This window comes from Balaenoptera physalus (assembly GCF_965194825.1).
Source record: "Balaenoptera physalus genome assembly, chromosome: 15".
NCBI classification, from domain to species: Eukaryota; Metazoa; Chordata; class Mammalia; order Artiodactyla; family Balaenopteridae; genus Balaenoptera; species Balaenoptera physalus.
Genome location: NC_138894.1, coordinates 85,398,892 through 85,426,697, shown reverse-complemented (window position 1 = coordinate 85,426,697; position 27,806 = coordinate 85,398,892). Strand labels below are relative to the sequence as shown.

Genomic DNA, 27,806 nt, shown 5'->3' with positions numbered 1-27,806 from the left:
TCTCTCAAGAGGGCATGAAATCCTTTCTGAGAGTTCAGAGGAACCTGCTTCCAAAAGGGAAATTCAGAACAAAATTCTAAAAATTTTAAAATTTGGCCAGAATAGTGAGAAAGGTTTACAGGAAGAAGTATATGCAAAGGCTAAGAGGAGGAAGTATAACATGTTTGGGAACTGTCAGGTGTTTGGTATGCCTGGAGTAAAGAGGCTGGGAATTAAAAGAGAGGAAACTGAGAACCATTGAGAAATGTGGCTGGAGTGCTAGGTAGGGGCCAGATCCCGAAGGGCATTGCTCTTATGTTAAGGAATTTGTATTTCATCCTGACGGCAATAGGGAGTCACTGAGTGATTAGTACAATGCCTAACACATAGAAAGCACTTATTAATATTACAAGTTATTCAATCATTCATTCAACAAGTGCTTACTGAACATTTAAAGGACTATGTGCCAGACACCTTCCTACAATGACATTTTAAAAAATAGTGAATAAAATCTGGAACTGAATCATTTTTCTTGGAGAGGTCTCCTATCTAATGGGAGAGTCAAACATCAATAAAAACTAACACACAAATATAACACTGCAACCAAATTAGTGCCATGAAAGAGACATGTATAGTACTGTGAGGTTTCTGTGAAGAATTGGTAATGCCCTGAGATATAAAAGAACAGTAGCCATGACTACGGAAAGCAGGTTAGTGGTAAGAGTGCAGAGCAATTGGAAAAGCTTGAATAAGGACCTTGAGTAGGGATGCTGCATGGCTTGACTAAGAGACCAAAAGAAGATCAGATGTCTTGAGCCCCAGAAGCTCAAGAAAGTATGGAAAGCGATAAGGCTGGAGAAAGAGGAAGGAATATTCCCATCCAGGGCTTGTATGCAAGTGATGAGAACTTAAGCTTTCATTGTATGAGTAATAGGAAGATAGGGAGTTTTTTAAGCTGCGTGCTAAGAGAGATACAACAGATACATGATGTAATGTGACTCCTGAAAAGATCTGTCTTGTTATAGTATGAAGAACAGAGCAAGGGAGGCGTGGGAGCCTTTGGAAACAGCAGTTTTGAAACTGAAAAGAGATGATTGTGACTTGCACTTTGATGATGGCAGTGAAGATAAGCAAAAAGAAGCAGTAAGTATCAAAATAACAGGACTTTGATGGATAATATATCACATAACCAGGTGAATGATGCTGTCATTTACTGAGATGTGAACTCTGCATCAGACTTGGGGAAATCATGAGTTCAGCCTGAAATATGTTAAATTTAGCTGATATTGAGAGATAAATAGAAATGTCAATTATGCACTGAGCTCTGACTTTATAAAACATATATATAAAGTATGTATATATATATATATATATATATATAAAATCTGTGTGCAGTTCGTAATTGATCCTAGGTAAGCAGATGAGCTAACCTAGGAAGTGTAAAGTGAACTAATCTGATTTGCCTTATGCAAATGTCACATGGGCTGCAGTATAAAGAATGGATTGGAGGAGGAGTTCCCAAGATGGCAGAGTAGAAAGACTCTGAGCTCACATTCTCTCAGGAACACAGAAAAATTACAACTATTTATGCAATAACTATCAATGAAAAAGAAGGGAATCTACCAGAAAAGATCTTCTACAACTAAAGTTATAAAAAATGAATCACGACAAGATGGGTAGGAGGTACAGAGTCACGGTATAGTCAAGACCCAAAACCCCAGGTGGGAAACCCACTAAAGGAAAAATAATTACAACTGTAGAGGTTGTCCCCCAGGAGTGAGGGGTCTGAGGCCCGCATCAAGCTCCCCAGCCCACAGGTCCTGCGCTGGGAAGATGAGCGCTGAGAACATTTGGCTTTAAAGGCCAGCAAGTCTCACTTTCGGAAGACCCAGAGGACTGGGAGAAATAGAGACTCCACTCTTAAAGAGCACAAACAAAATCTCATGCGCTCCAGGACTCAGGGCAGAAGCAATTATTTGAGAGTAACCTAGGTCAGACGCACCTGCTGATCTCAGAGTGTCTCCTAGAGAGGCAGGAGGCAACTGGAGGTCCCCCTGGGGACATAGACACTGACGGCAGCCATTTTAGGGAGCTCGTTCTACCATATGGACACTGGTGCTGATAAGCGCCATGTTGGAATTCTCTCTAGCTTATTGGCCTCAGGATCCAGCCCTGCCCCCACTCACCAGCCTGCAGGCACCAGAACTGGAAAGCCTCAGGCCAAGCAACTAACTGGGCAGACACAGAGCCCCACCCACCAGCAGAGAGGATGCCTTAAGACCCCCAGAGCCCACAGCCATTCCTGGACACAGCCCTTCCCACCAGAAACCCCTGGGACCCAGCTCTACCCACCAGTGGACAGGCACCAGCCCTAGAATGCCCTGGGGCCCCAGCCCCACACACCAGTGAGTGTTAACTCCTATCTTTCTCAAACTATTCCAAAAAATTGCAGCAGAAGGAACACTTCCAAACTCATTCTATGAAGCCAGCTTCACACTGATACCAAAACCAGAGAAAGATATCATAAAAAAAAAATAAAATTATGGGCCAATATACCTGATTAACATAGATGCAAAAATCCTCAAGAAAATATTAGCAAACCAAATCCAACAATACATTAAAAGAATCATACACCATGATCAAGTGGGTTTTATCCCAAGGATACAAGGATGGTTCAATATATACAAATCAATCATTGTGATACACCACATTAGCAAATTGAAGAATAAAAACCATATGATCATCTCAATAGATGCAAAAAAATCTTTTAGCAGAATTCAAAATCCATTTATAATAAAAATGCTCCAGAAAGTGGGTATAGAGGGAACAATAAACATTAAAGAACACACTCTTAAACAAGAAGTGGGCCAATTAAGAGATCAGAAGGGAAATTTGTAAATATCTTTAGACAAATGAAAATGAAAACACAACATGTCAACATTTATGGCATGTAGTTAAAGAAGTGCTCAGATGGAAGTTTATACTTGTAAATGCTTACATTAAAAAAGAGAAAGGTCTCAAATTGACAACCAACTTTACAACTAAAAGAACTAGAACAAGAAAAACAAACTAAGCACAAAGATAGTGGGAGGAAGGAAATAATAATAATAAAGATTAAAAATAATATAAAGATTATAGAAGAGATAAAGAAACTAGAAGATAGAAAAAACAATAGAGAAAATCAATAAAACCAAGAATTGGCTCTTTGAAAAGATAAAAAGATTGAAAAAAACCCCACAAAACTTTAGCTAGACTCACTAAGAAAAAAAGAAAGAAGACAAATAACCGAAATCATAAATGAAAGAGGGGACTACAAATGTCACAGAAGTTAAAAAAAAAAGTGTGCTATGAACAATTATATGGCAACAAACTGGATAACCTGGATGAATAAGACAAAATCTGAGAAACAAACAACCTACCAAAACTGAATTATAAAGAAGTAAAAAATCTGAATAGACCTATAACTCATAAGGAGATTGAATCACTAATCAAAAACCTCTCAATAAGGAAATTCTCAGGGCCAGATGTTTTCATTGGTGAATACCAGCAAACATTTAAAGAAGAATTATCACCAAAACTGCTCAAACTTTTCCAAGAAATTGCAGAGAAGGGAACATTTCTTAACTCATTCTGTGAGGCCAACATTATGCTCAAATCAAAGTCAGACAAAGACACTACAAGAAAAGAAAACTACAGACCAATATCCCTTATGAATATTGATGCCAAAATCTACAACAAAATACTAGAAACCTGAATTCGACAGCATATTAAAAGGATTATATGCCAAAACCAAGTGAGATTTATTCGTGGAATGCAAGAATAGTTTAATGTACAAAAATTCATCAATGTAATACATTAACAAAATGAAGGGGTAAAAACACATGATCATCTCAATTGATGCAAAAAAAGAGTATTTGAAAAAAATGCAATACCTGGTCATGATAAAACAATAGTCAATAAATTAGGAATAGAAGTAAATTATCTCAGCATAATAAAAGCCATATATAAAAAACCCACAACCAATATCATATGCAATAATGTAAGCTCTTCTTCTAAGAGCAGGAAGTAGAAAAAGATGCCTGCTTCCACCACTTCTATTCAACATAGTACTGAAAGTCCTAGCCAGTACAATTAGGCAAGAAAAATAAATAAAAAGCATATAAATTGGAAAGGAAGAAGTGAAATTACGCTTGCAGACATCATGATCTTTAGGGTAGAAAATCTTAAAGATTACACACACACACATACATACTCACGCACCTCAGAACAAATGAATTTAGCAAAAGTTGCAGGATATAAAATCAACACACAAAATCAATTGCACGTCTATGTACTAAAAATGAGCAAACTGAAAAGGAATTTTTTTCAATTGCATTTACAATAACATCAAAAACAATAAAGTAAATAGGAATAAACTTAACCAAGGAGACAAAAGACTTGTACACTGAAAACTATAAAATGTTGCTGAAAGAAATTAAAGATTTTAAAAAATGGAATGGATTCTGTTCATGGATTGCAAAACTTAATATTGTTAAGATGTCACTATTACCCAAAGTGTTCTGCAGGTCCAATGCAATCCCTACCAAAATTTCAATGACATTTTTTTGAAGAAATAGAAAAAGTTCACCTAAAATTCTTATGAAATATAAAGGGGGCGCTCAAACAGCCAAAACAATCTTGAAAAAAATGAACAAAGTTGGCAGTCTCACACTTCGTGATTTTAAAACTTACTGCAAATCCAAAGTCACCAAAGCAATGTTGTACTGGCATAACAACAGATACATAAACAGTAGAATAGAACAGAGATCCCAAAAATAAATCCTTGCATATATGGTCAAATGATTTTCAACAAAGATGCCAAGACAATTCAATGGGGAAAAGAGGCTTTTAATAGTGATGGGAAAACTGGATGTCCACATGTAAAAGAATGAAGCTGGATCCTTACCGTACACTATATACAAAAAATAACTAGACGGATCAACAACCTAAACATAAGGGCTAAAACTATAAAATTCTTTGAATAAAACAGTGGCAAATCTTCATGATATTAGATTTGACGACGATTTCTTGGCTATGACACCAAAAGCACAGGCAACAGAAGAAAAAATAGACTTCGTCCAACTTCATCAAAATTAAGAACTTTGTGCATCAAAGGACACTCACAACAGATTGAAATGGCAACCCAGAGACTGGGAGAAAATATTTGCAAATCACATATCTGATAAGGGATTGATATCCAGAATATATAAGGAACTCCTACAACTCAATAACAACAAAAACATACAACCTGATTTAAAACTGGGCAAGGGACTTGAATAGATATTTCTCGAAAAATGTATATAAATGGCCAATAAGCACATGAAGAGATGCTCAACATCACTAGTCATTAGGAAAATGCAAATCAAACCCACAATGATATACCACTCCACACCTCTTAAGTGGCTATTATAAAACAAAGTAACTAACACAAACTAACAAAAAAACAGAAAATAACAACTGTTGGCAAGGATGTGGAGAAATTGGACTTGTACATTGCTGGTGTGAATGTAAAATGGAATAGCTACCATGGAAAATGTTATGGTGATTCTTCAAAAAAATTACATGGAATTACCATGTGATCCAACAATTCCACTTCTGGGTATATACCCAAAACTTGAATAGTTATTGGTATACCTACATTCATAGCAGCATTATTTAGAGTAGCTAAAATGTGGAAGCAACTCATGTCCATCAACAGATGAATAGATAAACAAAAATGTGGTACATACAATGCAATATTGTTCAGCTTTAAAAAGAAAGGAAATTTTGACACATGGTACAGCCAGGATGAACCTTGAAAACATTATGCTATGTAAAATAAGCCAGTCACAAAAGGACATGTATCGTATGATTCCTGTTATATAAGGTCCCTAGAATAGGCAAACTCACAGAGACAGAAAGTAAAATGATTGTTGCCAATGACTTGGAAGAGGGGGAATAAGGAGTTAGTGTTTCACAGGTACAGAATTTCAGTTGAGGAAGATGGAAAAGTTCTGAACGGGGGTGATGGTTTCAGAATAATGTGAATGTATTTAATGCCACAGAACTATACATTTTAAATGGTTAAAATGGTAAATTTATGCTATGTATATGTTACCACAATAAAAAAAGTTACAAAAAATGTGGGATACAGCTAAAAACCATGCTTAAAAAGAAATTTATAACATTAAATGTGAATACTGGAAAAAATTCTCAAATTATTGACTTAAGCTATCATATTAATCTTTAAAAAGAAATGAAAATTAAAACCAAAGATGCAGAACACAGGATATAACAAAGATAAGAGTAGGAAACTCAATCAAAGAGGAAACAAAATTGAAAGAGAAAATTTAATGTAATCAAAAGGTGTATATTTAAAAGATTAATAAATTGAAAAGTTATCAATACTAGTAATGAGAAGGGTGATATTACAACAGATCCTATGAAAATTAGAATAAAAGTAAGGGAATACTTTGAACAAGTTCATGTCAGGAAATTTCATAATTTAAATCAAATGGATAAATCTGTGAAAAACACAAATTATGAAAGCTCATTAAAGAAGAAATAGACAAAAAGAATAGTTCTAGATCTATTTTTAAATTAATTTATAGTTATAAACCCTTCTATAAAGAAAATACCGGTCCCAGATTTCACTCGGTGAATTTTGCTAAACATTTAAAGAAAATATAATGTCAATTCTATACAAAATATTTTTTTTTAAAAAGTAGAAGAGGAGGGAGTACTTCTCAACTCTATGAGTATTACCCTGATTGGAGGAAAAAAAAAAAACAACTAACTCCATCTTAATATTTCTCATGAACATAGACACAAAAATTCTTAGCAAACTGTTAGCAAATTGAATTCAATATGTAAAAAAGATATACGTAATGACCAAAGAGATTTTATCCCAGGAATGTAAAGCTGGCTTAGAATTCAAAAAATCAATGTAATTTACAATTACAGACTAAAGGAGAAAAAACATATAGCAATTGTGATGGATGAAAACAAAATGCTTTGACAAAATTCAACATCCATTCATAAGAAAAACTCTCAGCAAACTAAGAAGAGAGGGAGACTTCCTCAATCTGATGAAAGACATCTATACAAATCTTAAACCTGTCATCACTACTAATGATAAAATAGTGAATACTTTTCCTCCCAGTATCAGGAAGAAGGCAAGGATGTCTCTTCTCACCATATTTATTCTAGACTGTATTGGAGGATGAAAAGGTCACATGTAGACACATTAGTAGACAGTCCTAGCTGTTAGTGTCAACTGCCAGTCATGTGAGTGACTCATCTTGTATGTCTAGCCCAGTTGAACCTTCGAATATTTCCAGTCTCAGCCACTATTTGGCTGCAACCTCACGAGCAACGCCAAGGAATAATCACCAAGCTGAACCAAGTCTATCCACAGAAATGCAAGACAAATTATGGGATATGGGGATATAACTATTCATATAGCTGATTCACATTATTATACAGCAGAAACTAACACAACAGTGTAAAGCAATTATACTCCAATAAAGATGTTTGAAAAAAAAGAAAAAAAATGCTGACAAAAAAAAATTGTTGTTTTAAGCCATTAAATGTTGAGGTAGTTTGTAACCCAGCAATTGACAACTGATATAAAAAATATTTGCAATAGCAAGAAAGAAACCAGACAATATTACTTAGGGATAAACTTAATGAAACCTCCAGAATACTGCTGAGAAACTGAAGTAGCATGAACACACTGCAGCTTTTCCTGTCTATAGGCATCCAGCAACTGTTAAAAAATGCAGCTTCTAGTAGGCTTGTTCCCAATAGGTGAGCCAATCCGTGTTCTCTGGGGACCTTTGCAGCTAATAAATTGTTCTTTCTAAAGCCAGCTTCTGGAACAACAGTCTGTCCCCATTTCGCTGCCCAAGGTAAGATTCTCCAAGGATAAATATGGGGAGATCTGCAAACGTTCTTCCTTCCAAGATCAAAGGAGACTCCAGAGTTTTGTCTAAGCTACAGAAAGACCATATACAAAATCCATGCCCCTTTATGAAACACATCCTATTCTCTGCTCTGAATGCAGTTCCTGGGAGCTCAGTCTCCTGGGAACATGACACTGCACTGGGCTAACTCATCAGTGCTCTGGGAGGGGTGTCAGGAAATGCCATCAGCCACCAATACACCAGAAACGCTACCCGGCACATGGTACCTCAGACACACTGCCACTTTCAAATGTATCACTGTTTGAAATATATCACTGTATTTCAGTTCTTATTCTGTGCTGAAGACCTTGGTATATATCTTATTTAATTCCTTACAGCAACCGTTTTTTTTCAATTCCAAAGTTGCAGAGATTCCCAACCATGCTAAGAAAATATTTTTAGCCCCATTTTTCATGTAGAAAAACTGATTCGTAGAATCTATTGAATCAGTAGAACCTACGTTCTATCTGAATTTGAAGTCTTTGCTTTGTTCATCTCCACTTTGCCTCTGCTTGCTTTTTATCCCTGTTTGCTGACTTATCTGTGTCCCCCATTAGACTATGAGACCATCAAGTACAAAGACTATGCCTTATTAATTTTTAGATCTCTAGGAAATAGCATAGTGCTTATCTCTTAATCATTATTCACAAAATGTCACTTCAACTTTTGGATTAGAAGTTGCATCACACATATCTTAGTCTAAGTATTATCTCCCTCAACCAGACTGTAAGATCCCGTAAGGCAGGGGTCACATTTTATTCACCTTTGCATTCTTGGCATCTAGCTCGAGGGCTGGCACACAGTGAAAGTTTCACAGTAGAATAAGTGACAGATGCAACTCACCCAATTGCCCTGGCCTTCACTAACCAGCAGTAAAATTCCCAGAAGAGCTATAGAAAGCAGTAGGGGTATTAATGAAATAAGAGTCTGTGAATAATTTAGTAATTAACATTGTCTACATTTGCATTTATTTGCATAATGCTTCTTAGCTTATGAAATGTTTCCACATCCATTTTCTAACATAATCTTTCCAAGATTCCTGTGAGGTACAAAAAGCAAATACAATCGGCATTTTATAGAAAAGATTCTGGGTCTTGCCCAAAGATACAAAACTGGATAGTGGTGATGTCAGAAATAATACTCAGATTTCCTGGCGTCCTGTGTAGAACTTTTCCCACCGGATCACCCTTTGACCAAGGTGAACGACTGAGCATTCAATTTGGAATGCAACCATTTATAGCTGTGGGCCTGCAGTCAGGTTTTTTAAATTTATAAACTGCAGTGTCCTCTTTTGTAAAATTGCAATAATTATTATTAACCTGACTTCCCCAATCAAGTCACATTTACTAAAATATCTATTAATATTAATCTACACTAATATAATACATTAATTTAATAATAGAATTAAATTGTATTACTAGAATAATATTAATATTTATTGAGTCATACTTATTCTTTTTATTAAAAATAAAAGTGCAAAGAAGATAAAATACTGACTGAATCCAACGTAAAAGTATTAAAATTCTGAGGAAGAAATGAGAAATCTTCCCCAAAAAGCAGAGAGATTTGACAAGTAATATCTTTCCTAAATTCTGCTCCTTGTTTTCTTCTGAGCCTAGGAGTCTAGTGGGGTAGAGCCGTCTGTTATCCCAAAGCAGCCCTCCTCAATAATTTAGGAAGCCTCCAGTATCCAGCCCGGTTGGCTCTCCCTGCACTGCAATCCAGGATTTGAGCTGCACTGCTGATTCTTTAACCTAGCTCTTCACTACCACATTCAGAATGCCTTTTGGTAATTATTCATATTTATGTAAAATATCTCATATCCAAAAAGGGGAGCTGCTTTAGATGGTTCTTCAGTGAGCTTTCTAACTGCCAGGCAAAAAGTCCCACCCATTTGCTAGCTAGTGACCAGCATGACCTATGGATTAAGAATATACTACCTTATGACGTTATGGGCAAGCATCAGATAGTTTTTCCAGTTCTGAAGAAATTTTTATTAACTTCCTAGGATTTCGAGGGTAGTCAAATCTAATTTGTAAGAACACGCGAAGTCAACAGGCCTATGAAAATGTCAGGAATTCCTTGCTAAGGACAAATGTATATGGGTCAAATGGTGAGTCTGAATCCACTCAAATTTCTCACTGCCTCCAATGTAAATCCTCGACTCAAGCAAACAGCACTATTCGCCTACTTCTAGCATCCTCTCTGTGCCTGTGATTAAACTCACTCAGACCCGGAATGCCTTTTCAACTCCTCTGCAACCATAAAAATAATGGTTGCCATTTATTATTACCTAATAGGGTGCATCTATTCCCAAACTTAAGTCACTAAAGGAACTGTTGTCTCCATTTTACAGATGATGAACCAGAGGCTCGAGAAAGTTAAGCAGTGTATGCAAAATGCACACCTAGTGATAGAAGCAGGATTTAAATTCTGTTTAAGTCAAATGCATGTTCTTCCCATTATGCTCCTTCTCTCAGGACTAGCTCAAAGCCCACCTCCTTCCAGAAAGTCTCCTTTGAGCATGCAACTCTGAATGACCTCACACTTCTTTCTTCTCCACTCACTGACTACTTAGCACACTTTGCCTGGTGGTGACTCCTGGTCTCTAATGCTGTCTTCCACTCAGCCACAAAATTCTTGGGGACAGAATATACTCTTATATTGCTGGTATATCTTACCTCTCTTCCACTATGTTTTTTATCCCATTAAAATAAAATTTTGTGGTAAGGACAAACATCTACTTGGATGTCCTATTGATCTCTGCATACCTTTAGATGTTTTGAATAGTGCTGTGTACAAAGTAGACATCTAAAAACTGGATGTTGACATGCATATAAATTGGATTTAGACTAAATATCCATTTGAGAGACAAAGAAAGTAGGATGCAAAGAGGTTAAAAACCAAAATTCTCACAGAAATTTTCTGACAGGGCTAGGTCTCTTGATTCACTGACCAGTGGACTTTTTTCCCACATTATATCTAGGGTGACCTTTCAATTTATTGCCCAAACTTTGACATTTTTAAGAGTCAAAGTGAGTAATATTTAAAATTTTTCTAGGACAATAGGCATAAACTAAAATGTATCATCACCTAATTATTTCTCACGGCCTTTACCAATGGCAATAAGGGCTGCACATGCTTATATACAGTGCATACAAAGTGCCAAGTGCTGTTCTGAGATTATAAATACTATCTATGATATAGTTATAGATATACATGTACATGTAAAACAACTTGTGTAATCTCCATAAATAAGTACTATTATTATTCCATCATACAGATGAGAAAACTGAGGCACAGAGAGGATAAGTAACTTGCCTAAAGTCATACATCTAACAAATACTGGAGCTAAAGATTTGAACTCAAATAGTCTAGCTCACAAGCCATTGCTCTTAACCACCACAAAATAGAAAGCAAGTACTCAATAATATCTGATGGTTATTTATTCCTAAGATCACTTCCCTTGATCAAGGTGACATTATTATGGCATAGTAGAAAGAGCCCAGGGTCAGGAAGTAAAAGAAATGGAATCCAGTGTCCACCCACCCTCTGAATCACCAGGTCACACTCCTCAGTTTTCCATCCTTAAGAATGTGAGACTACTCTTGAAGTCTACTAGCTTGAGAGACTCCGTTTATAGGATTGATGGATATGATTTTACTTCAGGGTTTAACATGGCCTAGCACCTGATGGGTACTGAGGGAGAACTCACTTTAGTCTGAGTCCTGAGGGACAATTATCCTTGACTTCGGAGGGCCTTGATGACAATACTCCAGGTTACTCACAACAGCCTGTGAAATTGGTACAGCATCTTCAATTTCAGATGGGAAAGGAGAAATTCAGGAAAACTAAATTATTTACCCAACGTCACAGTATTATATGGAAGTATATGGAAGACCCAGGATTGGAATCCAGTCTATCTAACTCCAAAGCTGTGATCATTGTACTAGAGCACTCTGGCAGACAAATATCACCTAAGTTCACAAACACAGCTTGTTTTTCCAGCTCCTCAATTTCACGATTCACTAGTTCTGTGGGTCAGAAGTACTAACATCCAGAAAGCACAAGAAGCATTGTTTGGGAGAGGAGGGGGGAAAGGCGAGAAAAGAATTCCATCCAATTCAACCAGCTTTAGTACCCGTGCCATTCCTATTGCTCACACATACTTAGAAACTAAATATAATAAAGGTGTTTATGGAGACACCACAGAAGTACACTGCTGAATTTCTGAGGTTCTGTGGTTGCCAGGGAGACAATGATCTTCTCTTACTTACAGGAAAGCTTCTTTAAGAGTGGGACATGACTCAGAGATACCAGGAACTGGAATCTTCACAGGGGAACTGTCTGTGTGAAGCACACAGAGTCATCACCATACACCCGTCTGACTTGAGTTTCCCAAAGTCCATCTCCATCTCCCAAAGATTCTTCCTGCACAAACGCTGGGGTATGGGTCCCACCACTGTTATTCAGTCTGCTGAGGACAATGGGTCCCAAGCCCAGTCTGGTTTCTTTAGAAATCTTCCCCCCTCTTAGTGAGAGGCACCAGGACCAGCACAAAAGGGCACTTTGGGGGATAAGCAGGGCTCTCAGATATAGACCCTGAAACATCTTCCTGGCCCACCTTAGAACTGGCTCCATTCCTGACTTCCTTTGTTGCTGGCTTCTCATTACAGTTTCTGTTTATGTCCCAATTTCCTTTCTGCTCTGACCCGAAATATCTGTTCCACTCCTGGAGATCTCTGTCTTCCCTCACCCAGAATTTGGGATTCTGCAAGACAACTCTACAAGAGACAGTGTTCCCCTAACCCCTGTTTTCATTTCAGCTCTCAGAAACTTTTAGGTAACACTTGCCCTTTCCCTAGTAGCCAGAATGACTACTGCCATGGGGCAGAGTCAGCTCAAAGAAAGGATCTTAATAGTCACAATTCCAGCGCTCAGCCTGATGACATTCTCCCCTCTCTACCATCTCAGTAAGAGGACAGCCAGCCCTTGCTGTCCTGCTTGGGCTGCTCCCTGTCAGCCAGCTGTGGACAGCTGCAGCTGTCAGAGTGTCTCCTCATTGGTCTTGGTCCTGCCCTTTAGGCTGCACAAAGTCTAGCCCCACCCCTCTGGCCCAGGAAGTCCCTTGACAGGGGTGCTGGCCACTCTCAAGCCCCCTGCCCCAAGTCCTCGCCTCCAGCACCTCCCCACAGGACCACACACCATTCCTGTCGGGAATATACAGACAGTGCTCTAATCCCTCACCAGGACTTTGGCTTCTTGAATGGAATGACCATAGGACATCCACGGGACAACACGGGAACACCACACCCCGTTCTTCCTGAGGTTCCTCACTGACACTCCTCACACAGGCCCTCAAGTCCTGACTTGTGTTTTCAGGCTTCCTTGTCCCTGCCTTTCCTCAGTCTGAGTGCTGTCTACTTGGGAAATCTCAGTCCTTTCCATGACCATATTTCTACTTTCCACAAGGAAGCAGTAACTTTCCACAAGTCCTTTTCCCTCCCCTCTCTAACACTGTCTTCTCAGAGTCAAACAGCACGTATTGAGTACTTATAGTGTTCTCAATTCTGACCAGCTTTATTAGGATTTCCTGGGATAGATACTCTGAACTCTGCCATTGAACACCCACTGGTGAACATTGCCTTGGGGGAAAGAGAGTCCCTTCCCTTCTCAGCTATAAGAGTATCTGCTCAACTCCATGCCTTTAAACCAGACCAAATACCCCGAACCCTATGGAGTACTCCCTAGTGGCCAATAAAAATGAGCCTTGGACATTCCAGCCCCACTGATGACAAATGTCTCTGAACTCTCCATTCACCCTTCTCCTTCTCTCTCACCTCTGCAACCACCCTTTATGTCCTTGACTCCCAGCTTCCAGAATCTGCCCCACACTAGTCATGCCTTGGAATGAAACCCAGGTTTGCTTTTTGGCACTGCTCCTGACATATTTCTCTGACAAGGTATGTGTTCACCCTCCGCATTGTGTTAGCTTGCTTGCCCAGCGACCTGCACAGTTTGAACCAGGCAGGCACCAGTGCACACCCTATGCAATGGGTCAAGTTTTGAAGATACAGCTAGACATGTAAGATCCACTTTAGCAGTGACACCAAAAAAAGAGCTTGTGTGGAAGTCACAAGCAGTGGCCCTGGAAAGCTTCTTTTGGTCAGTAGGAGCTTCTCACCGAGTTTCTAGCCATCATTCCATGCTCATGCTCGTCTGTTTTCCAGGCAGACAAGTTGATTTCCAAAGCCTAACGCCGAGGCAAAGGACCCACTGTACATCCAGAATCACTAACCTCCTTCCTGGTCAGCCTCAAAGGCACTTCTGTGGGTGCTGCAGCTGGCTCTCTAGCACATAGGCCAAAAGGACCGATACCAACCTAATGAAACCTCAGTCTGGCCAAATGTGAAGTCATTTCATTCACTATGCAGAGATTATTTACACCTCATGAAATTTTGGCCAGAAAATTTTGTTTTCATTTTCAGAGGTAATGATGGCCTGACTGAAAAAAATTATAGCATTTTAAACAATACTCATCTGGTAATAATTTATGCATCCATCACACAAAAGTCTTATTAGATATAGACTATGTTTGATGGAATCAAAATCTAATCAGAAGCCCCTATTCCAAAATATCCAGCTGAAAACCCAGGTGGGAAAGTAAGTCTGTGGAAGGACAAAAATGAAAGCAGCATACAAGCAGAGCTTTATCCTTAGAAAGCATATGTCGCTACAATTTTTAGTCACCACTGGAATGTTGGCTTGTCAAAAAGAAAAAAATATATATATATAGAGAGAGAGAGAGAATTAATTAAAAACTGAGCCATCTTAGGCACTTATCAGCCTTTTCCCCAGGAGAGGACAAACTCCTCTAGGGCTAACTCCCTAGCCAGGCATGAAGACTCAACAACGGAACTCCGTGTCCTTGTTCTCCACTCACCCCTTTCATCCCTTCCGTTTCCTCTGTTCTGAGCACCTGATCATTCTTCAAACATGACTGAACCTATTCTAATGTCTGGACCTGGATTCCTCCATCCTATGTACAAGGCTTCCCATCTTTGCCCTTCCCAACTCTTCCCATTAGTGAATTCCAAACTAAAATTCCTCCTCCCTCAAGAAGTCCTCCTAAATAGATTCAACCCCCAAACTTCTCCTCTTCACCCACAGCGTATACAGACTGTGCCAGTAAATTAGAAATAAAATTGGCCCTTTCTTAGTACACTGTCTCAGATAGTTTTCTCACTTAACTCCTGAATCTCCTAATTTAAGATTGATCTCACTCACTTTCAGACATCGGCAACAACTTCACATCCATCAGGAGGGCTATTATGGGAAAAACAGAAAATAAGAAGTGTTAGTGGGGGGGCTTCCCTGGTGGCGCAGTGGTTGAGAATCTGCCTGCTAATGCAAGGGACACAGGTTCGAGCCCTGGTCTGGGAAGATCCCACATGCCGCAGAGCAGCTAGGCCCGTGAGCCACAATTACTGAGCCTGCGCATCTGGAGCCTGTGCTGCGCAACAAGAGAGGCCGCGATAGTGAGAGGCCCATGCACCGCGATGAAGAGTGGCCCCCGCTTGCCGCAACTAGAGAAAGCCCTCGCACAGAAACGAAGACCCAACACAGCCATAAATAAATAAATAAATAAATAAAAATTAAAAAAAAAAAAGAAGTGTTAGTGGGGATGTGGAGAAGTTGGAACCCTTGTGCACTGGTGGTGGGAATGTAAAATGGCACTGCCACTGTGGAAAACAGTGTGTCAATTCCTCAAAAAATTCAAAATAAAAGTACCACATGACCCCTATTGCCATATGGTAATAAAATTATCATATAATGGAAGTGAAAGTAATTAATGCCACTGAAGTCTACACTTAAAAATTGTTAAGATGGTAAATTTTGTTATGTATACTTTACCACAATAACAACAACAACAACAAAAAATAGAGAAAAAGACTGAGACTGAAGGAAGAAAAACTAACTTTCTTAATGTCTCCTGTGCTAAGCGATTTTCATAGACTCTCCTTTTTAATCTTTGCAACAACCTTGATTTTAACCCCATATTTCAGATGAGCAGATGAAGCTGAGGCTGAGCATGTCAGTGATTTTCCTGTGCTTTCCAACTTGCAGAAAATGCAGATGTGAACACAGGCCTAGCCGACCTACGGCCACTGCTCGTAGGTTCCTCCTCAACGTTTCTCCTTCCTTATACTCCATCTCCTCACATACAGCTTACGACCCTGAGAAAGGGGAAAGTGCCTTAAGTGTCGGTGCCTCCTCATTAGCATAGCCAAAGCTACAATAGGTGCTTCTTAATTGTTTATTGAATTGATTCTCCTCCTTGCTTAGGTAGTGAATGACCCAGAACTGGTCGGTGCTTCGGTGTCATTTTTACCTGAGATTACTGGACTCAACTCATGGCAAATCTGTGATCAGCCAGGCTGCCAGGCTGTGCCCTTCTCCACTGCAATCTATGATCTGACAAAAGAAAGAATCTGTTTTAGGATTTCCCACGTCCGCTGTGGTTCTGAGTAATGCCTGAGATTTGTTATCTAGCAATTAAGCAAGAAAAGATGGGAAATTGTATTTACATTTTCCACATGGTTGAGCTTTCTATACCTAACCTTGAATACTTAATACTGTGCTGAGTTATGACTCATCAAGGAAAGATAGTTTTATTTATAAAAAAGGAAACAAAGCTTAACTCTCAGTAGGATGGTTACCTCACAGAGAAAAGAGAGTAGAACATACGTTTTTTAAATTGTAAATGTTGAAAATGAAAAATAAACTACTTCTCTTACTGAAAGCGAGGACTTTTCAGATCTTCTCTTGATCCCTAACCTTCATCAAAATAGTAATAATAGTACTAATTTCTCATTTTCATGACTTATCCATCTGGAAAGCCCTTACCCTAATAGCCGCATACTCAAATCTCATCTTCCTTCAAGGTTCAGCTCCATACCCTTCTTCCATGAAGACTTTTCTGACCAACTCCCCATCTCCCTTCTTTCCTGCCATTTACCTTGTCCAGTAGTCTGCACTATAATTTGCTAATGCTACTTATTTACATCTCACATCTTCCCTTTAAACTCGGTCCTACTTCAGAATAAGAGATTTTATTTCTTTAAACCATAGCCCAAGACACTGTAGTCACTCAGTAAGTATGTACTGTTGATGTATACTTCACATATTGTGTTTATTACGTTTCACTTGTATATATAGAATGCAGAGTTTAAATCTATCCAGTTTCCTTTAGAACACAGGGCAGAAGAATATCTACAGTTATTGCCAGTAATATGGTTTTTAAAGGGCTGCCAGTTTTACTTGGGAAAACTATTTATGATGAAATGTCCTCTTATGCATTTATATCGCTGGACCCGGAAGAAGCCAGGACAAGCACAGACAAGGGTGGACAGGATGTGGTACTTCCTGGGAATGCTGTTAGATTCCATTTTTAAGATTCTTCTAATGCTAAGGGCAGGAACTTCAAGAACATGTAGTAACCTGGTTAAATATTAATGCTCCACAGCCTAGGAGATGAGTCTGATGTTTAATTTTCAGTGCTTTACTTCCCTGCCATCTTCCAGACAACAGAAAATTAAATTCTGACTTTACTGCAGTGCTTTTCAACGTACCTTCAGTTTAGAATCATCTGTGGTGATATGGAAAAACACAAATTCCCCAGCCCTACCTCCAGAGATTTGGATGCAATTGATCTGGGCATCAGTATCTGTTGAAAGCTCCCAAGGTGATTTTAAAGTGTAACCAGAATTGAGAACCACTGATAAAATGTTTGATTTATCAATTCCTCACTCTGAACCTACCCTAAGTGCCAAAATAAAAAAAATTAAAAGTAACAATCCAGCCTCCATGCTGCCTCAGAAAAATGGGAATTTATTAGGTTTTAACAGAAAGAATATAGTAATAAAAGATACGGTACAGGATGGGCAAATGCCCAATGACATTTCCAAGTCTGGGTACCTTGGGTCTTAGACACTTCTTCCTCTGCACAGAGCCACACTGTGGCTGTTAGAATAAATACCTATGATTTTTTGAAATCAACCAAGAAAAGACTTCCCTGGTAAGAAGTTGGCAGTCCTTACCACCCAGAAAAATGACACCAACGTATCACTAGGCATTTCAGTCTTCATTGCTTCTGAGTGATGGGATATTGAAGCCATGTAAAACTGTTTCTTGCCAAAAGCAGAGGAAAGGTCATTTTTTATGTCAAGTATTCCCTTGAACAATTGGAACAAGTTCACAACTGGGATGGAGATGGAGGCAGAGATAGGGGGACTTTATGAGAAAACACAGATTTATTGTTGACCAAATTATAATCAGAAGAAGCAGAAGGCATCCCAACTGGCAACATGGACTAAATTAGACTCCCCAGGGTAGGCTGAACTCTTCCAGAAAGAGTAACAGACCTGTTTTCTTGTTGCATGAGATGAATCACCCTTCAGTGTTAGTCAACAAACAATTGACTTGGTTACAAGGGGACTATTGGTTATAAGAAGAAAGCATAAAATGCATTCAAAATGGTCCATTTTGTAGGTGAGATGATTAGAAGAAACATTTTAACTCAGAACATATACAAAATGGGGGCATCTAAAGAGGTATAACAAGAGCATTGGGTCAAAAGCCCCTCAGACCATATATTCTTTGGGTTTCAGTTGTCCCTACATGTCCCTCAAGCACCTAAAATTCGGCCAGTGAAAAATTGAGCCCAACTCCTCTCCTCTATTCTCAGTCTTGGATGGTAGCCCTACCCAGAAGCCTATGTTAGAAGCCGAAGCTTTACCTTGATTTTTCCTCCGTCCTTCCTCTCATCCATGTCCAATTGCTTACCAGGCTTTACTAGTTTCTCTGCCTTGAACTAGGCCTAGTTCAAGTTAGGCCTTTATCATTGCTTGTCTAAATCATGGGTTACCAAACCAGAACTCTTGGAACAAATCCTGGCCCTCAACCTGTTTTTGTAAATAAAGTTTTATTTACATATCATCTAGGACTGCTTTCAAGCTACAGTAACAGAGTTGAGTAGTTGCAACACATAACATACATAGTCCATAAAGGCAAAAATATTTACTATCTGGCCCTTTACAGAAAAACCTTGCTAACTCATGGTCTATGTCACTGCAATATTCTTCTAAAAGATTATCCTACTCCACCCTCTCCCCTACATCCAAACTTTATCCCACACACTGTTAATAGAATAGTCTTTCAAAAATAAAACTCCAGGGCTTCCTTGGTGGCGCAGTGGTTGAGAGTCTGCCTGCCGATGCAGGGGACACGGGTTCGAGCCCTGGTCTGGGAAGATCCCACATGCCGCGGTGCAACTAGGCCCGTGAGCCACAACTACTGAGCCTGCGCATCTGGAGCCTGTGCTCCGCAACAAGAGAGGCTGCGACAGTGAGAGGCCCGTGCACCGCGATGAAGAGTGGCCCCCAGTTGCCGCAACTAGAGAAAGCCCTCGCACAGAAACGAAGACCCAACACAGCCATAAATAAATGAATAAATAAATAAAAATTAAAAAAAATAAAATAAAACTCCAATCATTTCCCTCCATAGCTTAAAAGGATGGCTTCTCATGAAAAGTAAGATCCAAATTGTCAGCCTGGCATTCAAGACCCCACACTATATCTTCTCACCCAATCCCAGGTTCCCTCAGCTCGTTCATTCTCTCTTCTAAGCAGCATAGCTTTTCTTTCCTTGGGGAATCTATGCTCCAATTTGACATGAAGTTCATTCAGGCATGTTTCAACTCACAGAGGGCTTATCATATCATCATTTCGAAAAGCAAACACTCCCCTAAAGGAATTTACTTTCCAGTTTATTCTACTTACTTTATTATGTAATGGCCTTGATAGAGAAGATGATCAGAAAGCTTTAACAGAGGTAGATCTTCAAGTGGAAAGAGTTTACCAGGTATTAGAGATTAGGGAAGGGCTTCAGAGACAATTGTTTGAACAAAGTTAAAAAGGGAAGGTATTCTTGAGAAACAACAAAAAGTGTGCTGTGTGGTGCTGAATAGCCCCAGATAAGGACAGAAAGGTAATTTGTAAAATTTTCATGTCATAGTAAGGACCTTGTACATATCCGATACCAGCCAAAATTCTAATGATGGTAGGATCTTAAAATCATCCCACATGTGGAAAACCAATCCAAGACTGCTAAGCAAGGGAATTCCAGGATTAGATTCTCCTTATAAAAAGGAAGCTGGTGAGAGTGAGAAATAAGGAAAGGAAAAAATAAAGGCAAGAATCCAGTATAGAAGTAATTATAATAGCCCAGTGAAAAATGAAAAGGCCTGAACTTGGGTGGTGGCAGTTGAAATCAAACATGGAATTAGCAATTAACTGGATCTAGGAACTCTGGATAAAAGAACGAATGCTGAATCTAAGGCTTCTAGTTTGTACAATTAGCTATCTGGATAGAGGGACTTGTAGCCAAAATCAAGATTACAGGAGAAGGACCTGATTTGGAAGGCACGTGGCAGATGCAGATAATAAGTTTCATTTATACATGTTAAATCCCAGATGCTGGAGATTATCTAGGTGGAACTACCAAGGATGAAGTTAAAAATGTGTACCTGTTCCTCCAGTGAAAACCTGGTGCTAGAGATTGAAATACCATCAAGTTTGGAGAGTGGTAGAAACCTTGAGAGAACGTAGCCATGTCATCTTGGCTTCAAGGTTGCCCATAAGCATCTTGGTTCATGATCTTGGTTGGCTCCATGAGCCTTAGGAAAAGAAATTGTAAACCAATCAGAGAAAAAATGTTCTGATTCTCTCAACCAGAAACTTGAAAAGGAAATAGAACTGAAGAGAATGAGACCACTTAGAATTTAAACTCGGTGTATGTTTTTGAAAATAACCCACAAATAAAGAAAAGGGAGGGGTATTATATAAGAAAATGTTAAGAGAGGATTATTCCCGAGTAGGTCAAAGGCCTAACTAACTGGGTACCAGTAGATCCGGAAAGTTAAAGAGATGCAAATTCTCCACATGAGATGAGGAGGTAGCTGCGTTTCTGCTTCCTGGGAGGGGCCATCCCAGTTTTGCTGTAACAGGACCAGGAGGCAGAATGGTGAGCTCTACCTCCAGGAGTAAAAGCTGAGAGAAGAAAAAGGTTCCTACGATCACCTCAACGGAGTTAGGAACTAAAAACCAAGGGGAACATGAAACTGGGAACTTTGATACTTCACTTTGAAATTTTGGCTTTCCTTCGCTTCTTTCTCACCGAAATCATCCATAAAGCCCTTATAATAAAAAAAAAGCCTGTAAATGTATTTAGGGGTACAATAAAGAAGCAGATAACTCTCAGCGGACAAGACTATGCTCTGCTCTACAGTAGTCTGAAGAGAGGGAACCCAAAGAGATCAAGCAGGCGGGGATAGCCATTAAAGGAGAGAAATGCAAGCTGAATTTCTAGGTTCTACATCAAAGAAATAAAGGAGATCCTGAAATGTCAGCCTATAATTAAGAAAGGGGCCAAGAAATAGCTCTCATTCTCTCTCATATTTTTAAAGAGCATATTATGGAAGGTACCAAAAAGACAATGCATCTAATGGCAAAATATAGTGTGTCACATCTTTACCAAGGAAGGCTGGAATCCAGAAACCACTAAAATTTCTAGAGACAATCAAGGGGAATATTGAAGGGGTTCAAGGGTCAAGGAATGGCTAGATCCAATACTCAGGTTGAATAATTCTGATGGGATAGAATTAAAGCATAATACTCAAACTTAAGTTGGCTTCCTCTTCTCCATGAAGAATAATCTCAGTTTGTTCATTCAAGAAACATTAATTAGCTTCTCGGCCTTTTGGCTAAGATCAAGTGAAGAAACATTAATTATTCATGTATTTGTACAAACTACTGTATTAGATATTCACAGAAACACACACAGTCTCTACACTTCAAAGGGATCACAGTCCAAGGAAGGATACTAAAGCCAAGTGAAGACAAGGCCACAGACAAAAGTGAAGTCATATGAGAGCACATGGGCACTGTCACACCCAGTCGAATCCCCCAACCCTAAAGTGTGATATACAGCACAGACCCACTGCTTGTGTCTCTGAGGCACAGAAGGGGATGAGGGAGATGCCCAAAGACTGGAAATGAGCAAATGTAATGACAGAAAGAAAAAAATATACGCCTCATCAACAGAAGACCCACAGGTTGATATATTTAGACTGGTCAGCTGTCAGGACCAGCCAGGATAATAGGGCCAGAGGCTACATCTCGGCTGCATTCTGATTCTCTGTTGTTCCTTCCTCTTTCACATAGACTCCTGGAAAAAGAATTTTTGCTCCTTCTTATGAAGTGACAAGACACAGTGGAAATAGCACAGGCTTAGCAGTCTGACCAATCCCCCATCCTTCACTTGTTATCTACATGATCTTGGCTACATTTTTCAACCTTCCTGAAACTCTGTTTCCTCATCTATGAAATGAGAATAAAAGTTCTGCCCTTAAGTTTGCTGTAAAGATTCACTGAGAAAATAAATTTAGTATTTAGTTCAGTGTTTGGCAAATAAGAGCTAATCGATAAATATTATTCATTATTATTACTGTTATCCCTTTGCCCTCAAGTACAAGCATACTTCCCTTACCAACTTCTGTCTGGTGTAGTTTCTCCCTGTTTGGCTAGGAAGTCACACAGATGTATTTTTTTGTAGCAGCTATAGCAACTCTGCCACCATCATAGCTCAGGAGATGATTGTCGGATAGGAACTGTGGACACAGTTCCCCAGCCTGAAGACCTTGGTGGTCCACTCCTCTCCACGCTGCCCTCTGCTGACCACAGACAGTCACTGCAATTGACCTTTCAGGTCCTAGCAGTGTCAGACTACAGGAGAGATCCTTCTCGCTGACAGATATCTAGAATTAGTTGTTGATTAACAGGTCATTTATAGTCATATAGCAAAGAAGGAGATGACCACCAAGAGTCAAAATGGACCTATTAAGAAAATATCTCCTGTTAAATTAACATCATTCTTCTGTGTAATGGCATTATTAGTCTGATCATTAGAAAATATATTAAACAGAATTGCCATAAAACACTTGCTAAATGTTTTCTAATAACCTTGTGGAAAAGATGTAACTATTAGGTGAAATAAATATCAGACAGGAGGCTCCACGGCATGGATGAGTAACCAAACTGTAGAATTTATGTTAATGAATCTTGAAGGTTGCCCCAAGGCTCCATCAACAATCCTATCCCACTCAACATTTTAATAATTGACATGAATGAAGAGAAAAGATATATCATATTTTCCAATGATACAATATTAGGCTGAACAGCTCATGTGATAAACAGACTCCACCTTCCAAAAATCTCACCAAACTCAATTTAATAAATAGTTACTGAGTTGCCTCTATCTTCCAAGCACTAAAGACAGATTGACAAACAAGGACTCTACCCTCATAGAGTAAATGCCTTGTGGAAATTCAAAACTGTATTTGGAATAACCTGAATTAAAATATTGGAAAGCAAGTTATTTTTTAATATTTGGCCTGAACAAAACATACCTGTTGAAAGATATAATCCACAAACAACTAGTTTGCAATACACAGTCTAAATCAGCAATATTTACTCAGTGACTAAAATCACTATTTAATCATAGGTGAAAGTCACAGAAGAATTCATATAAACGTGAAAGCTCCCTGGACATCTGTCCTAGTTGGACCATATATGGGTAATTGTAAAATGGACGGAAACCTATGCTGACAAACTAGAGACTGGCCACAGTTTGGTGACCAAGAGGGATCGAGATATCTTGCCTCAGGAACACTCAAAAAAGGCCATGTTTGTTGGGTTAGAGACAAGAAAACTAAGGAAAGAGGCAATGTGTATTGTGTATGTGTGTGCACACATGTGGGCATATTTGTGATAGGGATTAAGAAGCAGGGTAGCTTTTTTCAAACACTGAAGATGTGTCATATCCTTCACCATAGTGGACTGTGGTAGATGGATACAGCTTTCACTACAAGTACACTTTCCTTTCACTGTGTCTTCTAGTAATGGAAGCCTTTTTCCTGTGGGAAATTTATTCCACATCGTCCAGGTAGGGCTAAGTGCTAGGCTTCCCCCACTCCAAGCAACACCCAGCTCCGACTTGGGGTGTCACATGACCCTAACCTTCTTCCACTAAAGTTTTACTAGTGTTATCAGGAAAAAGGCACTTTCGTTTCTCTGAGAGTTCCACTAAGGCTCACATAAGCCAGGGGCTACCAAGGATCATCTTTTCCGTTACTTACAGCCCAACAGAGAGGGAAAAAAAAAAAGAACTAACAGAGAAAATTAGAGCTCAGAGATTTAAAGAGGGGAACTGCTGTGATATGGTTTAAGTACCAGTATCCACCTTACATGATGTTAGACCAATCACTGTATCTTTTCAATAAGTTATCTTTTTGTTTAAGGTACTTTGAGGGGGTTTCTATTATTTACCCTAAAAAAATCCTGACGATTATTTTCACTAAACACTAAGTACTTTACGAACTGTGTCTTCCTTACTCATCTTTATAACCCAGTGTGAAGTAGAGACCTTAAGATATAGTAAGTACTAAAAAAAAAAAAAAAAAAAAAAAAGGATATAGAAGTACTCAGTAATTGCTATGATAAATTGAAGTGAACCAAAACTTCAAGGAGGCTGATTTTGACTCAGTTAAGGGCAGTCTTCCTAAAGACTGGCATTGTTATGGACTGACTGTGTCCCTTCAAAGTTCATATGTTGAAACCTAATCCCAATGTGATGCTATTAGGACTTTTAGGAGATGATTAAGTTTCGAGGGTGGAGCCCTCATGAATGGGGTTAGTGCTCTTATAGGAGACCCCAGAGAGCTCCTCTGTCCCTTCTGCCATGTGAGCGCATAGCAGGAAGACAGTCATCTATGAACCAGAAAGGAGGTCCTCATCAGACACCAAATCTGCCGACACCTTAATCTTGGACTTCCCAGACTCCAGAACTACATGAAACAAATGTTTGTTGTTTAAGTCACCCAGTCTACGGCAATTAGTTACAGCAGCCCGAACTGACTAAGACAGGTGTGGTTCAATATCAGTACCACAAAAAGCATCACTAGAGGTGTTCCAGCTGAGACAGTGACTCTTCAGGCTGCTGAGGGTGGGTACTTGGGGAAAGCATCCTATAAGCGGGTTCCTTCTGGTCCAGGGTCTGTGATTCTAGGTAATATGTACCTTCTTTCCACCACTGAAAACACCCTTTATGTTGTTTTTCTATCAGATTTCATTAAAATTAACTTATCTTTTGGCCTTTTATTCATTTGCTTTACTCTTTAAGTTCTATGAAACAGTAATTACTGGAAAGGTTGGCATAAGGCAAGCTGAAAGAAAACTGAAGCAGCACTGAAAATAGCCCCGTTAGAGTCTCAGCTCTGCTTGAGATTCTGAATGATCACAGACAAGGTGATTTAGGCTTCCTGTCTATACATGTTCTGTTAAAGAGATAGCGGCAGAGCTCCTTAGGGAGCTGCCCTAAGCAGAGCTCCTAGTGTTTGAAATAGAAAGCAGGAGCAGCATTTTGTTTAGATGTTTGTCAGTGATTGGAGATTGACAATCAGCACACACAGAGTGGGAAGAACTAAAGTTGGCTCACAGGTTCCCCGAATGGTGGAGTCTGAGCAGAAGTGCTTTCAATTTCTCACCCAGAAGTCTGGCCTATAAACTTGTAAGGAACTCTTGAGAGGCTTTTTTTGTTGTTGAAGGAGAAACACTGGGAGCTGTGGACCCCACTGGAATCCTAGCCGTTGATTTATCTTTAGTGAATAAGGATGAAGAAGCCATCTATTTCTTGGGAGATTCTCTTGGCCTTCAACCAAAAACGGTTAAAACATATCTGGAAGAAGAACTAGATAAGTGGGCCAAAATGGGAGCCTATGGTCATGATGTAGGGAAACGTCCTTGGATTATAGGAGATGAGACTATTTTGGGACTTATGACTGACATTGTAGGAGCCAATGAGAAAGAAATAGCCTTAATGAATGGTTTGACTGTTAATTTATATCTTCTATTGTTATCGTTTTTCAAGCCTACGCCCAAACGGTATAAAATTCTCCTAGAAGCTAAAGCCTTCCCTTCAGATCATTATGCTATTGAGTCACAGCTTCAACTTCATGGACTTATTGAGACAAGTATGCGGCTTATAAAGCCAAGAGAGGGGGAAGAAGCACTGAGATTAGAGGATATCCTTGAAGTAATTGAGAATGAAGGTGACTCTATTGCAGTGATCCTGTTCAGTGGTCTGCACTTTTATACTGGCCAGCTCTTTAATATGCCTGCCATCACGAAAGCCGGACAAGCAAAGGGTTGTTTGGTTGGCTTTGATCTGGCACATGCAGTTGGAAACGTTGAACTCCACTTACATGAGTGGGGAGTTGATTTTGCCTGCTGGTTCTCCTACAAGTATTTAAATACAGGAGCAGGAGGTCTTGCTGGTGCCTTTGTCCATGAAAAGCATGCCTATACAATTAAACCTGCGTTAGTGGGATGGTTTGGCCATGAATTAAGCACCAGATTTAAGATGGATAACAAACTGCAGTTAATCCCTGGGGTCAATGGATTCCGAATTTCAAATCCTCCCATTCTATTGGTCTGTTCCTTACATGCTAGTTTAGAGATCTTCAGGCAAGCAACTATGAAAGCACTGAGGAGAAAATCTGTTTTGCTAACTGGTTATCTGCAATACATGATCAAGCATCACTTCAGCCAGGATAAAGCAGAAACCAAGAAAACAGTTGTGAACATAATTACTCCATCCCGTATAGAGGATCGCGGCTGCCAGCTAACCCTAACATTTTCTATTCCAATTAAATATATTTTCCAAGAACTAGAAAAAAGAGGAGTGGTTTGTGACAAACGGGATCCAAATGGGATTCGAGTGGCTCCAGTTCCTCTCTACAATTCTTTCCATGATGTTTATAAATTTATCAGTCTGCTCATTTCTGCACTTGACTCTGCAGAAACAAAAAGTAGCCGAGTTTTCCATAGCAACTTAAGCAAATAATATGGAAAGCCTGTGGTTATTTTATTACTATTATTCAAGTTTTAATTATTTCAAAACTGATTACACATAACTGGCAGTCAATTGTATACTTTACAGAAAAACAAGACAATTTTTTTAAGGGTCTGTGGCCTTGAGATATCTGCACGGCTGTCCAATTTCTTGGTGTTTGGTGGATCAAAGTCTTTACCGGTGCAAGTATTATGTGCACAGTCTTGATTAGCTGTCATATTTCATTGTTAATGAAATGTTTCTTGTTGGTTTAATTTATAATTTGACTGACAACTTCACAATGTATGTGGAAATTTTTGTGTCAATTTTAGAAATATTACTTTAATTTTAATTTACCAAAGAGTTTCTTATAGGCACTGTAGTTGAACAGTCTGATGTATGTATGCTTTTTACAATGTTCCATCTAACTCCAATCTGAGGCACAGAAAATGCATTTTCTAGGGCAGTGGATTTCAAATATTTTGGTCACAATCCACACTAAGGAATACATTTAACATCAGAGTTTAATTTGTGTACAAGCCTTATTTCATTGATTCTAATACACAATTTTTTTAATCGCATGTTAACATCTGGTAAAGAAGAAATGTCTTTCAATTTTCATTCAGTAGCTTACAATTGCCATTGGTCATTCTTTCATGTTACCATCCCTGACATTACCATGATTTTCATAGTGAGTAGATATCATCCTAGATCTGGTTTTAAAAATGGTATATACAGCAAGAACAAAAGTTGCATAAATTATTTGCTTGTGCTTTCATATTTATTATTTTATCTCATTACAACTAATGTTGGTTGAAGCTCATTAAATTGATTTCT

The 27,806-nt window shown here is 39.0% G+C and overlaps 1 protein-coding gene and 1 pseudogene across 2 annotated transcripts in view; one reads left to right on the top strand and one right to left on the bottom strand.

Annotated features, from left to right (window-relative positions):
* LOC309643622 (uncharacterized protein) overlaps window positions 1-27,806 on the bottom strand; it is a 462,372-nt gene that overhangs the window by 375,047 nt on the left and 59,519 nt on the right. Inside the window, exon 2 of the mRNA XM_082426456.1 lies at window positions 15,249-15,287. The gene's annotated coding sequence lies outside the window, so the exon portion shown is untranslated. The remainder of the gene's footprint in view (window positions 1-15,248; window positions 15,288-27,806) is intronic.
* Window positions 673-27,497, top strand: LOC309643926 (kynureninase pseudogene; annotated as a pseudogene). Its single transcript has 3 exons — window positions 673-689; window positions 1,005-1,122; window positions 25,665-27,497. The product of its transcript is annotated as a kynureninase pseudogene (transcript).